General features: G+C 40.8%; 1 pseudogene; it reads right to left on the bottom strand.

Annotated features, from left to right (window-relative positions):
- LOC147963999 (uncharacterized) lies at positions 1 to 717 on the bottom strand (annotated as a pseudogene).
- Positions 718 to 14,987: the final 14,270 nt, after the last annotated feature.

Below are 14,987 nucleotides of genomic sequence, written 5' to 3' on the forward strand. Positions count from 1 at the left end.
TCAAGCCTCGTCCTCGTCTTCGTCCTCATCTTCGGAAGACGATACTTCCTCCTCCGAAGATGATTCTTCCTCCTCATCCTCCTCATCGCCCACCGCATCACGTGAAACTCCGACAGTGTTGGCAAGATCTTCAACGGCATCTTCATGAGAATGTGTGTGAGGAGGCACACCGGAAGACATTCCGCCCATCGCGGCCGAAGGTGCACCCATGTCTCCAATGAGAGAAGCAAAACTCATGCCTCCCATGGCGGCCATAGCGTCGGGGGGTGCTCCAAAGCCACCCATACCTCCCATGGTCTCCATAGTAGCTCCAAAGCCACCCATGGCACCTAAACCGCCCACGGTACCTCTGAAGCCACCCATGCCTCCCATGGCGCCAAGGCCACCGCCACCCATGGCGCCAAGGCCACCGCCACGCATTGCACAAATCATGGCTCTTTTTTGGATCAAGACTTCTTCACGGGCAAGATTGACATACTACTTTTGCGCCTCATTGAGGATAGATGTGTCCAAGAAGAACAAGTGCTTCTCCCATTCCAACAATCTAGTTCGCTCCTCATTGCTCACATTCCTCTCCTCCAAAGCCACCTTCCTCTCCTCAGCCGCCACCCTCCTCTCCTCGGCCACCAACCTCCTCTCCTCGGCCGCCGCATCTTGGTTCCTTGCCATTTTCCTCACCTCGTTGGCTTCTTTTCTTGCCTTCACAATAGCTTCCATAACATTTTTGAGCTCATCATCTCCTTTCCTCTTCTTCTTTTCTGTTTTGTCTTTCTTGCACCCATCCTGCCGTTTTGGCTTCGAGTATGAAACCGAGTTTGGTGTGGGGCTTCTCTTGCCATCATCACTTGATGCATCCTCCTCCTCCTCATCATCATTCAACTCAATTGTTCACTTGCGTTTGTTTCTCAAATGCAAATCATCCAAATCTTCACGCTTCTTCCATTTCTCATCATCCTTCAACACTTCATAGCAATGAGGCAAGGTAAAGATCCTTCCTTTCTTGATCTTCCCCTTCTTGGTTTTCCTCTCCTCTTCTTTGAACAAATTCTGTGCAATGTGATACTACATGAAAACAAAGCAAGTTAGCACTTCGAACACCAACAACAAGTATGATGAACATGCATGAAATGCCACTTACTCTATCGTCCTCATTTGTGTCACTTGGGTTTAACTTGTGGACCGCCTTTTGACAGGCCACCCACCTTTGACAATCTGAGTTGATTGTCGACCACCGGGACCGAAGTGATCTCTTGGAGCGGTCAATTCCACTCACGTTGCGAACATCAAAGTGTTCTTTCATCTGCCCCCAATAAGCATCTATACTTTGATCACCTCCAACGGATGGATCCCTGACACTTACAACCAAGTATTGCATAGTAAGATGTCATCGGCGTTGGTGTAATTGCCCGCTCTTTCTTTCGGCGCGTCGACAATGCCCTCACCATCCTCGTCCACCTCGAACTCATGGTGTTCGAAATGCATGTCATTGGTTTGAGACCAATGCGAATTGTTGGAGCCAACATCCATAGTTAACATGTATGCATCATCGTTGACACTGCAAAATATATAGAACAATGCAAATAAGCTATCTATATGGATGCATTCAAAAAATAACAAGAAAATAAAAGTTGGAAATTTTTCTACCTTTGGGGCATATCGTCGAACACGTTGTGCGCATCGGCCGCCGGCTCAACGAGTGAGCTTGTCGGCGCTTCGGTAGCCGCCGCGCCCATCACACGCCCTACAAGCTTCTTTCTCCTCGCCTTCGAGGTGCCAGAGCCGTCCGCTGCCTTGTTCTTCTTCGCGGATGTCTTGCCCTTCTTCGGCCGCGCCGCATTGGGGAGCTTCGAGGGGGGGAGGGCACGCGACAGCACCGGCGCGACGCCACCCACCGCCGTGGTCATCCGCGGCGGCATGAAGAGGCCGCGCTCGAGGCCGATGCTCGGAGGAGCTCCGGCGGTGGCGAGGCCAACGCTCCCCGCACTAGTGTTTCCGGCGGCGGGGGGGGGGGGGGGAGGGGTTGCGGCTGTAGGATGGGTTGAGCGGGGTGCCGGCGCGCGCAGGGCGAAGGTGGCGAGGAGGAGAGAGTGCGGCGCGAACGCTCGTGGTTTCTGCGCGCGGAAGCCGGCGCCCCAAATACACAGCACGAGTTGGTGTTTCGGACCGCGCGCCCAAGTACATATGCCGCACGCGCAGTTATTGCGAGCCCGCTGGAGCTTGTTTATAGGTTGCGCGCGCGCTAAAATGGCAAAATTTACGGCGCGGCGTTTGTTTAGCATGGCTGTTGGAGATGCTCTAAATATAAGACTTTTAAAAGATTTCACTACAGATTACATACGAACGTATATTGACATATTGTAGAGCGTAGATTCACAAATTTAGCTTCATATGTAGTCCATATTGAAATCTCTAAATGACTTATATTTAAGAACGGATGGAGTATTAAGGAAGAGAAAGTGGCGGAAGAGAGCTCCTCCACCTCAAAGTGTTACAACTTACATGTTATATTTGACCGACACTAGTCCATCTCTTCCCAAGATGCACTATTTCTACTCTCTCTCTCATGCGCCCACCTAGCCAGGTAGCGCAAGAGACATTCCATGTCTCCCTTCAGGAGGCTGGCTTGGCTCATGTGTAGGGCCATGTCTAGCTAGGGTAGTCGTTTTACTTTGGGTAACATAGCAATTTTATTATTTAAAGGATGCCAAATTTTAAATTAGACCATAGCAATTTCAATTCATATACCATGGAATATTTATCATGGCAACCTTTTTGACGACACCGTGTTTGAAAATTTGTTGTTCACATGTCAAAGTGTATATATGTTTTTCCTATGGGGAAAATAGTATGGATGTTTTTCAAATTTTCACATGGCAAATTGCATAAATGTTTGAAATGTTTACATGGAAATTTTTTCGCATGAAAATTCCGTAGATAATCATAATGGCATGAAAAAAATGCTTTGGCTCATGCTATTTTTGCCATGTGCAACTTCATTATAGGCACCATCACAGTTTTTATTAAACCATTACTTTTTACTATTTAGAACATGGTAGCTTTATTTTAGGTACCATGGAAGTTTTATTATTTAGGGGTTGGCAATTTTCTAAATTAGACCATGGCAGTTTCAATTTATATACCATGACAAATTTATTCTTGAGATATGGCAACTATTTTTGATGGCACTGTTTTGAAAATTGGTTTTTCACAAGTCAAAGTGTATCTTTCTCCTATGGGGGCACATAATATGAATATTTCTGATATGTTCATATGGAAAATTGAATGAATGTTTGAAATGTTAACATGATTTGTTTTTCTCATGGAAATTCCGTAGATAATCATCTTAACATCATAGAATGGTTTGACTCATGCTACTTTTGCCATGTGCAACGTTATTATAGGCACCATGGGAATTTTTATAAGTAGACCATAACATTTTTACTACTTCGAACATGGTAGTTTTATTTTAGGAAAAATTTAGAGGATGGAATTTTTTTAAACTAAACCATAGGAATTTTAATTTATATACCATGACAACTTTGTTCTTTAGATCATGTCAATTTATTAATTACACCTCGTCAGTATTACTTCTGGTGGCATGTCAGTTTTTTTAGACCATAAATTTATTCATTACACCATGGTGCTTTTATTATTTAGACTATGGCAATTTATAAGTCAGGCCCAGAAGTCTATTGTAGTTGGCATGGCAAATTTATTTTTCCGCACACAATTCTATTTTTTGCCTATAGTATGTTGATTTTTTCATATATCAAGGCAAGTTATTTTTAATATAACACTACAAATCTTTTTTATTTATTGTACCACACTTCTAATTTTTCATTTTCTGAAAAGTTTCCATGTTTTTAGAGAGAACAACTTTCTCATTTTTTGTGATGTTCTCATGGCAAACTCTAAATTTTCTTTGTTTTTTTTTTCAATGAATAAATTAATTTTTTGTTCAAATATTAGGGTCGTTTCAAGATTTGCCATGTGTGTTAGAGAAAAAATAAATCATGTTTACTAGTTTTTCAGCCGTGATGAAGTTTGCAATGTAGCTATGTGACATTTATTCTTTGTTATATACCATGGCAATTTGTGTGAATTTGGTCCTTTTATATATTGGAAGGTTATGTTTGGACACCGAAAAGCAATTATATTATCTGTTTTGTATGTTTAATGGGCTTTAATATGCTTTTTTATATTATTTTTGGGACTAACCTATTAACCGGAGGCCCAGTGCCAGTTTCTGTTTTGTTTTGCCTATTTTAGAGTTCTGCAGAAAAGGAATACCAAAGGGAGTCCAAACGGAATGAAACATTCGCGATGATCTTTATTGGACCGAAAGCAATCCAGAAGACTTGGAGTCAAAGTTTGAAACTCCACGAGGCAGGAGGGCGCACCCAGGGGGTAGGCGTGCCCCCACCCTCATGGGCCCCTTGTAGCTCCACCGACGTACTTATTTCGCCTATATATACTCTTATACCCTAGAAACATCAGGGAGAGCCACAAAAGCACTTTTCGACCGCCGCAACCTTCTGTACCCGTGAGATCCCATCTTGGGGCATTTTTCGGTGATCTGCCGGAGGGGGAATCGATCACGGAGGGCTTCTATATCAACACCATTGCCTCTCCGATGAAGCGTGAGTAGTTTACCATAGACCTTCGGTCCATAGTTATTAGCTAGATTGCTTCTTCTCTCTCTTTGATTTTCAATACAAATTTCTCCTCGATGTTCTTGGACATCTATTCGATGTAATACTCTTTTGCAGTGTGTTTGTCGAGATCTGAGTAATTGTGGATTTATGAACAAGATTATCTATGACTATTATTTGGTTATTCTCTGAATTCTTATATGCTTGATTTGATATCTTTGCAAGTCTCTTCGAATTATCGGTTTAGTTTGGCCTACAAGATTGATCTTTCTTGCAATGGGAGAAGTGCTTCGCTTTGCGTTCAATCTTGCGGTGTCCTTTCCCAGTGACAGTAGGGGTAGTAAGGCACGTATTGTATTGTTGCCACTGAGGATAAAAAGATGGGTTTTATATCATATTGCTTGAGTTTATCCCTCTACATCATGTCATTTTGCTTAAAGCGTTACTCCGTTCTTATGAACTTAATACTCTAGATGCATGTGGATAGCAGTCGATGTGTGGAGTAATAGTAGTAGATGCAGAATCGTTTCGGTCTACTTGACATGGATGTGATGCCTATATTCATGATCATTGCCTTAGATATCTTCATAACTATGCGATTTTCTATCAATTGCTCGGCAGTAATTTGTTGACCCATCGTAATACATGCTATCTTGAGAGAAACCACTAGTGAAACATATGGCCCCCGTGTCTCTTTCCTATTATATTACATCTATTTTATTTACATCGCATCTCGTTTACTATTTTGCAATATTTACTTTCCAATCTATACAACAAAAATACCAAAAATATTTACTTTACTATCTCTATTAGATCTCACTTTTGTGAGAGACCTTGAAGGGATTGACAACCCCTTTATCGCGTTGGTTGCAAGGTTCTTGATTGTTTGTGCAGGTACTAGGTGACTTGTGCGTTGTCTCCTACTGGATTGATACCTTGGTTCTCAAAACTGAGGGAAATACTTATGCTACTTTGCATCATAGCAAGTACCCATCATAAACTCTTCTCCCCTAGATTACATTATTTTCCATCTGCCTCTCGTTTTCCTATCCCCCACTTCTAAAACGATTTTCGAAAACCATCGCCTTTTCTTTGCCTCTCTTTCGTTCGTCTTTTTTCGTTTGCCCTTATGTCTTACTCGGCTTGTTTGCTCGTTTTCTTGGTATAATTGTGTGTTTATTGCAAATCAGAACCAAAACTTGTGGATCCTCATCCACTTGCTAATCTTTTTAAGAGATCCAATTATGTCGAACCAATTTCTAGTTATTTGAGTGCACTAGATTATCTTTATGGAGTTTTGCTTTAAATCCGTGAATCTAAAAATTGTGATGAAGTGCTTTATGAAGTGATTCAATCTAGATCTTTGAATAAAAAGCATGATTGCAATGATGTTATTATAAATTCTATTAATATAAATTGTGCTAATAATATGCAAAACCCTAAGCTTGGGGATGCTAATTTTGCTATGTCTACTACTTGTTGCAATGATCATGATTGGGGTGATTCTTCTTATAATATTAAAAGTTTATTTAAGCCCCATGATGAATATGAGATTGATAATAATGTTTGCAATAATATTGAAAGTGGGTTTGTAAGAGTGTCAACTTTAGATCCCACAGATTTGGATAACATTCAATGTTATGAAGTTTTGATAAAAGTGTGTACGGAGAGGTCATGGCTTTATTTTATGATAATCCCACTATTTTGGAAGAGTGTCAACTTTCAATGCATGTGGATCATGAATAGAAAATTTTATGTGATAGCTACATTGTTGAATTTTATTATGATACTACATGTAATTATTATGAGAGAGGAAAATATGGTTGTAGAAATTTTCGTGTCACTAAATTACCTCTCGTTATGTTGAGATTGCTATTGTTTCTTTCTCCTTCCTTGCATATGCTTGTTTTTGCTTGTCTTGATAATTTGTTTGCTTATATAATGCCTATGCATAGGAAGTATGTTAGACTTAGATGTGATTTTTATATGCTTCATGATTCTCCCTTCATGTTTCAATTGCTATCTTCCATGTGAGCACCATTAAAATTATAGATGCCGAGCTTAATGGCTTTAAAGAATAGCGCTTCTTGGGAGGCAACCCAATTTTATTTTTGTTCTTGCTTTTTAGGTCATGTTTTGCTTTGAATAAATCATCTAGAGTCTGGTTAGATGTGTTCTTTTATGTTTTAATTAGTGTTTGTGCCAAGTAAAGCCTTTAGAATATTCTTGGGTGATAGTTGATTTGATCCTGCTGAAAAATAGAAACTTTTACGCTCACGAAATTAATTTTCATTTTTTACTAGAGAGCGATAAAATACCCACCCCACCTATAGTAGATCAATATACAAATTTCTCAGGCCGTCCTAATGTTTCAGAATTTGTGGAGTTACAGAAGTACTCGAAAGTTACAGATTGCTACAGACTGTTCTGTTTTTGACAGATTCTATTTTTCATGTGTTGTTTGCTCATTTTGATGAATCTATGAGTAGTATCTGGGGGTATAAACCATAGAGAAGTTGGAATACAGTAGGTTTAACACCAATATAAATAAAGAATGAGTTCATTATAGTACCTTAAAGTGGTGGTTTATTTTGTTATACTAACGGAGCTCATGAGATTTTTTGTTGATGTTTTGTGTTGTGAAGTTTTTCAGTTTTTGGGCAAAGATTTGATGGATTTTGGAATAAGGAGTGGCAAGAGCCTAAGCTTGGGAATGTCAAAGGCACCCCAAGGTAAAATTCAAGGACAACCAAAAGCCTAAGCTTGGGGATGCCCCGGAAGGCATCCCCTCTTTCGTCTTCGTCTATCGGTAACTTTACTTGAGGCTATATTTTTATTCACCACATGATATGTGTTTTGCTTGGAGTGTCTTGTATGATTTGAGTCTTTGCTTTTTAGTTTACCACAATCATCCTTGTTGTACATACCTTTTGGGAGAGACACACATGAATCGGAATTTATTAGAATACTCTATGTGCTTCACTTATATCTTTTGAGCTAGATAATTTTGCTCTAGTACTTCACTTATATCTTTTTAGGGCACGATGGTGGTTTTATTTTATAGAAATTATTGATCTCTCATGCTTCACTTATATTATTTTGAGAGTCTTTTAGAACAACATGGTAATTTGCTTTGGCTATAAAACTAGTCCTAATATGATGGGCATCCAAGATGGGTATAATAAAAAAATTCATATAAAGTGCGTTAAATACTATGAGAAGTTTGATTCTTTATGGTTATTTTGAAATATGAAGATGGTGATATTAGAGTCATGCTAGTAGAGTACTTGTGAATTTGAGAGATACTTGTGTTAAAGTTTGTGATTCCTGTTGCATGCACGTATGGTGAACCGTTATGTGATGAAGTTGGAGCATGATCTATTTATTGATTGCCTTCCTTATGAGTGGCGGTCGGGGACGAGCGATGGTATTTTCCTACCAATCTATCCCCTAGGAGCATGCGCGTAGTACTTCGTTTCGATAACTAATAGATTTTTTTCAATAAGTATGTGAGTTCTTTATGACTAATGTTGAGTACATGAATTATACACACTCTCACCCTTCCACTGTTGCTAGCCTCTCTAGTACCGCGCAACTTTCGCTGGTACCATAAACCCACCATTTACCTTCCTCAAACAGCCACAATACCTACCTATTATGGCATTTTCCATAGCCATTCTGAGATATATTGCCATGCAAATTTCCATTGTTCCGTTTATTATGACACGCTCCATCATTGTCATATTGCCTTGCATGATCATGTAGTTGACAGCGTATTTGTGGCAAAGCCACCATTCATAATTCTTTCATACATGTTACTCTTGATTCATTGCACATCCTGGTACATCGCTGGAGGCATTCACATAGTCATATTTTGTTCTAAGTATCGAGTTGTAATTCTTGAGTTGTAAGTAAATAAAAGTGTGATGATCATCATTATTAGAGCATTGTGCCAGTGAGGAAAGGATGATGGAAACTATGATTCCCCCAAAAGTCGGGATGAGACTCCGGACGAAAAATATAAAAAATAAAAAAGGGGCCAAAAAAGAGAGTGCCCAAAAAATGAGAGAAAAGGAGAGAAGGGACAATGCTACTATCCTTCTTCCACACTTGTGCTTCAAAGTAGCACCATGATCTTCATGATAGAGAGTCTCTTATTTTTTCACTTTCATATACTAGTGGGAATTTTTCATTATAGAACTTGGCTTGTATATTCCAATGACGGGCTTCCTCAAATGCCCTAGGTCTTCATGAGCAAGCAAGTTGGATGCACACCCACTTAGTTTCTTTTTGAGCTTTCATACACTTATAGCTGTAGTGCATCCGTTGGATGGCAATCCCTACTCACTCACATTGATATCTATTGATGGGTATCTCCATAGCTCGTTGATACGCCTAGTTGATGTGAGACTATCTTCTCCATTTTGTCTTCTCCACAACCACCCGTCTATTCCACCTATAGTGTTATATCCATGGCTCACGCTCATGTGTTGCATGAAGATTGAAAAAGTTTGAGAACATCAAAAGGATGAAACAATTGCTTGGCTTGTCATCGGGGTTGTGCATGATTAAATATTTTGTGTGATGAAGATAGAGCATAGCCAGACTATATGATTTTGTAGGGATAGCATTCTTTGGCCATGTTATTTTAAGAAGACATGATTGTTTGTTAGTATGCTTAAAGTATTATTGTTTTATGTCAATATTAAACTTTTGTCTTCAATCTTTCGGATATGAACATTCATTCTACAATAAGGAAAATTACATTGATAATTATGTTAGGTAGCATTCCACATCAAAAATTATGTTTTTATCATTTACCCTACTCGAGGACGAGTAGGAAGTAAGCTTGGGGATGCTTGATACGTATCCAATGTATCTATAATTTTTGATTGTTCCATGCTTTTATATTATCTGTTTTGGATGTTTAATGGGCTTTAATATTAACCAGAGGCCCAGTGCCAGTTTCTGTTTTTTTGCCTATTTTAGAGTTTTGCAGAAAAGGAATACCAAATGGAATGAAACCTTCGCGATGATCTTTCTTGGACCGAAAGCAATCCAGCAGACTTGGAGTCGAAGTCTTGAACTCCACGAGGAAGCCACGAGGCAGGAGGGCGTGCCCAGGGGGTAGGCGCGCCCCCACCCTCGTGGGCCCCTCGTAGCTCCACCGACGTACTTCTTTCGCCTATATATACTCTTATACCCTAGAAACATCAGGAAGAGCCACAAAACCACTTTTCCACCACCGCAACCTTCTGTAGCCAAGAGATTCCATCTTGGGGCCTTTTCCGGCGATCTGTTGGAGGGGGAAACAATCACGGAGGGCTTCTACATGAACACCATTGCCTCTCCGATGAAGCGTGAGTAGTTTACCATAGACCTTCGGGTCCACAGTTATTAGCTAGATGGCTTCTTCTCTCTCTCTCTTTGATTCTCAATACAAAGTTCTCCTCGATGTTCTTGGAGATCTATTTGATGTAATACTCTTTTCAGGTGTGTTTGTCGCGATCCGATGAATTGTGGATTTATGAACAACATTATCTATGAATATTATTTGGTTCTTCTCTGAATTCTTATATGCACGATTTGATATCTTAGCAAGTCTCTTCGAATTATCGGTTTAGTTTGGGCAGCAAGGCACGTATTGTATTGTTTCCATCGAGGATAAAAAGATGGGGTTTATATCATATTTCTTGAGTTTATCCCTCTACATCATGTAATATTGCTTAAGGCGTTACCCCATTCTTATGAACTTAATACTCTAGATGCATGCTGGATAGGGGTCGATGTGTGGAGTAATAGTAGTAGATGCGGAATCATTTCGGTCTACTTGACCCGGACGTGATGCCTATATTCATGATCATTGCCTTAGATATCTTCATAACTATGCGCTTTTCTATCAATTGCTCTGTAGTAATTTTTTCACCCACCGTAATACATGTTATCTTGAGAGAAGCCACTAGTGAAACCTATGGCCCCCGGGTCTGTTTCCTATTATATTATATCTCTTTTATTTACATCGCATCTCGTTTACTATTTTGCAATCTTTACTTTCCAATCTATACAACAAATATACCAAAAAATATTTACTTTACTATCTCTATTAGATCTCACTTTTGCGAGTGACTGTCGAGGCGTAATAGGAAAGAGACTCGGGGGCCATAGGTTTTACTAGTGGCTTCTCTTAAGATAGCATAATTTACGGTGGCTGAACGAATTACTGTCGAGCAATTGATAGAAAAGTGCATAGTTATGAGAATATCTAGGCATGATCATGTATATAGGACTCATGTCCGCAACAAGTAGACCGAAGCGATTCTGCATCTACTACTATTACTCCACGCATCGACCGACTCCTTCCTGCATCTAGATTATTAATTTCATAAGAACAGAGTAACACATTAAGCAAGATGACATGATGTAGAGGGATAAACTCAAGCAATATGATATAAACCCCATCTTTTTATCCTCGATGGCAACAATACAATACGTGCCTTGCTGCCCCTACTGTCACTGGGAAAGGACACCACAAGATTGAACCCAAAGCTAAGAACTTCTCCCATTGCAAGAAAGATCAATCTAGTAGGCCAAACCAAATTGATAATTCGGAGAGACTTGCAAAGATAACAAATAATACATAAAAGAATTCAGAGGAGATTCAAATATTGTTCAAAGATAATCTTGATCATAAACCCACAATTCATCGGATCTCGACAAAAACACCACAAAAAGAATTACATCGAATAGATCTCCAAGAAGATCGAGGAGAACTTTGTATTGAGATCCAAAGAGAGAGAAGAAGCCATCTAGCTAATAACTATGAACTCGAAGGCCTGTGGTAAACTACTCACACATCATCGGAGAGGCTATGGTGTTGATGTAGAAGCCCTCCGTGATCGGTTCCCCCTCCGGCGGAGCTCTGGAAAAGGCCCCAAGATGGGATCTCATGGGTACAGAAGGTTGCGGCGGTGGAAATAGGGTTTCGTGGTGCTCCTGGATGTTTCGGGGTATATGAGCATATATAGGAGGAAGAAGTAGGTCGGCGGAGCTGCGAGGGGCCCACGATGGTGGGAGGCACGCCCAGGGGGCAGGCGCACCTCCCTGCCTTGTGGCCTTGCTTGTTTCTTGACGTCCACTCCAAGTCCTCTGGATCATGTTTGTTCCAAAAATAACTCTCCCGAAGGTTTCATTTGTTTTGACTCCGTTTGATATTCCTTTTCTGCGAAACACTAAAATAGGCAAAAAAAACAGCAATTTGCACTGGGCCTCGAGTTAGTAGGTTAGTCCCAAAAATAATATAAATGTGCTTAGTAAATCCCATTAAACATCCAAAAAAGATAATATAATAGCATGGAATAATATATATATATATATATACGTTGGAGACGTATCAGTCACTTATACCTTTGCCTTATAAATAGGTCCGGGGGTCCCTTTCACTCCCCCCGTGCCTCTTCGTCTTTGTCTTCCACCTTGCGACGCCCTATTACTCAAGCTCTGCCGCCGCCGTCGACCTTCGCCTCTACTCCAACAACGGCCGTTGCATCGACCTGTTCTGATCAGATTTCATCCGCTCACCTCCGCTGTTCAACAACCCTGGTTAGTTCTCCTTCTTCCTCTACTCATAGATCCGCTAGGGTTTCAACGAAGTTCATCGATGTTCGTCCTTGTTATTGGGTGTAGCATTCATTCTTGATTCAAACTCGGTCTCTTTCTAGCGCGGTAGTATCCATAGCACATATTTTCGCTATCAGAATGTCTTCTTTTGAACAGAAAATGCGATGTGGATCTTATGAACTACTCGAGTACTGATACTTTAGGTCTAAATATTTTTGCATTAACTGAAGTGCGATAGATCCGAAATCATATCATCAATCTGTGAAACCTGTTTTTCTCAGCACTTAGCGATTTTTTCATCCCCAGATCAGCACTTTCAATATCTGTATGGGCAGCTTAACTCAGAAATACTAACCCGCCAGGTATCATTAGTCCCCTCTTAAGCTGCCAATGGTTCCTTGTAACTTTGTGATGCCAATCTCCGGCTTAACATCTATGCATGCTTCTTTATTGTTTCCCTGTTAATCATAGACCGGCTTATCCATGTAATATTGAACCGGCATAACCTTTCTTTCAGATCATTGATAAGATGGCTAAAACATACACGTCTTGTAATTGGGTCAACTCGCGGGTTACCGAAGAAGAGTTGAACCACTTTGTCGCCACTGGCGCTTTAGCCAACAAAGAGATCATCCATTGGAGAACTCCTGGCAGGGAAGTTCCTCCTCAACCAAAAGATGGAGAAATAATTGTTTTTGCTGACCACTTAGCTCGAGGATTCAGTCCACCCGGCTCAAAGTTTTTTCATGATGTGCTGCATTTCCTTCAACTTCACCCTCAAGTCATCGGACCCAACTCCGTGTCCAACTTCTACCTCTTGAGCATGCGTTGGTTTTCCCTTGAAGAGGAAAGGGTGATGCAGCAAGGCAGCATAAGTATTTCCCTCAGTTTTTGGGAACCAAGGTATCAATCCAGTAGGAGACCACACGTGAGACACCTCGTACCTACACAAACAAATAAGAACCTCGCAACCAACGCGATAAAGGGGTTGTCAATCCCTTCACGGCCACTTGCAAGAGTGAGATCTGATAGAGATAATAATAATAAGATCAATATTTTTGGTATTTTTATGATATAGATTGAAAGTAAAGATTGCAAAATAAAATAGATTGGAAACTTGTATAATGGAAAATAGACCCGGGGGCCATAGGTTTCACTAGTGGCTTCTCTCAAGATAGCATAAGTATTACGGTGGGTGAACAAATTACTATCGAGCAATTGATAGAATTGAGCATAGTTATGAGAATATCTAGGCATGATCATATATATAGGCATCACGTCCGTGACAAGTAGACCGACTCCTGCCTGTATCTACTACTATTACTCCACACATCGACCGCTATCCAGCATGCATCTAGAGTATTAAGTTCATAAGAACGGAGTAACGCTTTAAGCAAGATGGCATGATTTAGAGGGATAAACTCATGCAATATGATATAAACCCCATCTTTTTATCCTCGATGGCAACAATATAATACGTGTCGTTTCCCCTACTGTAACTGGGATCGAGCACCGCAAGATTGAACCCAAAGCTAAGCACTTCTCCCATTGCAAGAAAGATCAATCTAGTAGGCCAAACCAAATTGATAATTCGAAGAGACTTGTAAAGATAAGCAACCATACATAAAAGAATTCAGAGAAGATTCAAATATTGTTCATAGATAATCTTGATCATAAACCCACAATTCATCAGATCTCGACAAACACACCGCAAAAGAAGATTACATCGAATAGATCTCCAAGAGAATCGAGTAGAACTTTGTATTGAGATCCAAAGAGAGAGAAGAAGCCATCTAGCTAATAACTATGGACCCGAAGGTCTGAGGTAAACTACTCACACATCATCGGAGAGGCTATGGTGTTGATGTAGAAGCCCTCCGTGATCAATGCCCCCTCCGGCGGAGCGCCGGAAAAGGCCCTAAGATGGGATCTCACGGGTACAGAAGGTTGCGGCAATTGAATTAGGTTTTCGTGGTGCTCCTGGATGTTTTCGGGGTACGTTGGTATATATAGGAGGAAGAAGTAGGTCGGTGGAGCCACGAGGGGCCCACGAGGGTGGAGGGTGCTCCCAAGGGGAGTAGGGCGCCCCCTGCCTCGTGGCCACCTCGTTGGTTGCTTGGCATCCACTCCAAGTCCTCTGGATCACGCTTGTTCGAAAAATCACGGTCCTGAAGGTTTCATTCCGTTTGGACTCCGTTTGGTATTCCTTTTCTGTGAAACACTGAAATAGGCAAAAAAACACAGCAATTTGGAGTGGGCCTTGGGTTAATAGGTTAGTCCCAAAAATAATATAAAAGTGTATAATAAAGCCCATTAAACATCCAAAAAAGAATATATAATAGCATGGAGCAGTCAAAAATTATAGATACGTTGGAGACGTATCACCAACATCTGCAACTTCCAAGTATTTTGCGAAGCTTATCTTCAAGAGGAGCCCACAGTTGATTTATTCAGGGAATTCTATTACTTGAACCACCAAATAGAGTTTGTCGATGGGCCATGTCAAGAACTTGCTGGAGTATCCATTCAGAAGAGGAACGAAGTCAGCTTTCCCCATGCTAAACTGCATAGTCACCCCAAAGACTGGAACCAAACTTGGTTCTATTGTCAAGATACATCTCCAGTTGGTGAGAATCCTCTGCCGGGTTACTATGAACACCAACTTAGCAACACACATCCACTCCCCCAACGGCTCAATGCGAGGGAATGGCCAAATAC

The sequence above is a fragment of the Triticum urartu genome, chromosome 6A (assembly GCF_056163025.1).
Source record: "Triticum urartu cultivar PI428250 chromosome 6A, HENAU_Tu73, whole genome shotgun sequence".
Lineage (NCBI taxonomy): Eukaryota > Viridiplantae > Streptophyta > Magnoliopsida > Poales > Poaceae > Triticum > Triticum urartu.